The sequence below is a fragment of the Drosophila bipectinata genome, chromosome XR, assembly GCF_030179905.1.
Source record: "Drosophila bipectinata strain 14024-0381.07 chromosome XR, DbipHiC1v2, whole genome shotgun sequence".
Lineage (NCBI taxonomy): Eukaryota > Metazoa > Arthropoda > Insecta > Diptera > Drosophilidae > Drosophila > Drosophila bipectinata.
In genome coordinates this window covers 10,354,699-10,356,890 of record NC_091735.1, presented here as the reverse complement: position 1 = coordinate 10,356,890, position 2,192 = coordinate 10,354,699, and the positions used below count along the sequence as shown (strand labels likewise).

The 2,192-nt window shown below is 34.9% G+C and overlaps 1 long non-coding RNA gene across 1 annotated transcript; it reads left to right on the top strand.

Moving 5' to 3' along the window:
* The first annotated feature begins 258 nt into the window (after nt 1-258).
* Nucleotides 259-775, top strand: LOC138927745 (uncharacterized). The gene is made up of 3 exons (XR_011444209.1): nt 259-363; nt 424-577; nt 639-775. It is a non-coding gene; the product is annotated as an uncharacterized lncRNA (long non-coding RNA).
* Nucleotides 776-2,192: the final 1,417 nt, after the last annotated feature.

The window sequence follows — 2,192 nt, the reverse complement described above, 5'->3', positions numbered from 1 at the left end:
TGGCGTTTAATGTCGATGGTAAGTAAATTAAATAAAATCTAATTTTTTTATTAATTTATTGTCTCAGACGATGACCTAATTGCGGAGACGCAAATGAGGGAGGTGGAGATAGTGAGCGAGGTGAGCGACTCAAAAATTGATCGCCTAGAGCGAAAAATAAATGAGCAGGCGCGGAAACTGGATGAGCAGGCTAGGGAAATCGCCGCTTGCACCAACCAGCTGGCAAAGTTGACAGCATTGCTGGAGGTCTTTGTTAAGGGAAAGGCCTCCAGCAATGCTGGCAACATGGAATTCCCGATTGCCACCGACGAGGCATTGGCATCGTTAGAATTCGCCTTAGGCCGCGGCATGAAGGAAAAATGTGTAAGTATAATATTTATAAATTAAATATAAAAAAATTTTAATACCTATTAATTTTTGCAGACCACCGCAGTGACGAACTTATTAAAGCGCGGAGCCCTTACAAAGTCATTAAAATATATTTTCGTGGAGGACCTGATCGTCAATTACAATATTGACGGAGCAAGTGGTAAGAGGAGATTAAAGTCGTTTCCAAATTTTTATGGAATTTTGATTGGTATGTATTTTAATTACAAATAATGTAAGAGATATCTAATTTCTATTTATTTTATTTACAGATAGTATATCTATGGTGGATCCGGGTAAACCGCCGGAGAAATTGTTGGGGCACGCTTTGACGGCCATCAAAAATAATAATAATAAAAAAAAAATTAAAATAAGTAAATGAATAAAAAAAGTAGTATAAATCTTTAGAATAAATAATAATAAATTATAACAATGTATTATAACAATATAGATTATAACAATTCATAATTTCTTATATTAATAAAATTTCAAATAAAAAAATAATTTTGGTTGTAAAGGTTGGATGGAATCCTTATGAATCCCGTGAGATTCCTCACGGTATACCTCAGGGATTCCTTGGGGTATTTCCTCAACGATTCCTCAGAGTATACCTCAGGGATTCCCTTGGGTATTTCCTCAACGATTCCTCAGAGTATATCTCAGGGATTCCCTGGGGTATTTAGTTTGAAATGCTCTTCGAATAACTGCAGGAATCGTGCAGTATTCCTCGAGTTGTTCTCGAGCATTTCGAACTAAATACCCCAGGGAATCCCTGAGGTATACTCTGAGGAATCGTTGAGGAAATACCCCAGGGAATCCCTGAGGTATACTCTGAGGAATCGTTGAGGAAATACCCCAAGGAATCCCTGGGGTATACTCTGAGGAAACGTTGAGGAAATACCCCAAAGAATCCCTGGGGTATTCTCTGAGGAATCTTACAGGAAATAGGTGGGATTCACTGAGGAACTGTAAGGATTTTCACCCCCCCCCCTTTCCAACCAAAATTATTATTTTATTAGAAATTTTATTAATTTAAGAAATTATTAATTGTTATAATCTATAAATACAATTTATTTTACAAAGTTTATATACAAAAAAGATTTATTCTACTTATTTTATTTATTTACTTATTTTAATTTTTTTTTTATTATTATTATTTTTGATGCCCGTCAAAGCGTGGCCCAACACTTTCTCAGCCGAGGTCCCCGGAACCACTTTGGATATACTATCTGTAAATAAAATAAATAGAAATAAGATATTGTTTACATTATTTGTAATTAAAATACATACCGATCAAAACTCCATAAAAATTTGTAAACGCCTTCAATCTCTTCTTCCCACTAACTCCGTCGATGTTATATTGCACGATCATTTCCTCAATTAAATAAATAAACAATAAATAGATAATAACATAATATGTACAGGCGGCTAATGCCGTTTAATAAATATATGTACATATGTACATATATAAATATTTAGCACTTTTCCGAGCGGCTAATGCCGTTTAATAAATATATGTACATATATTGAATGGCCCCTCGAGTAGGGAGTAAATAGGCAATCGGCTGATTTCTTGCGTCATATCCGTGTATGCATGTATATGTTGGTGGGAACGTAAATCCACAATCCAATATACACTCACATATATATATAATCCTAAATAAAAAATACATATTGACCTTTCATCCGACCCTGACATAAATATGTCTCCTGCAAGAAAGTGATAAAAAGGGATCGCAGCAGGTCAATTGGTTCCTTTTTTTTCTTGACCCTTCAGGGTGGATTTTCACTTTTCTACGAAAAGGTTTTCTTGTGATATACTTACT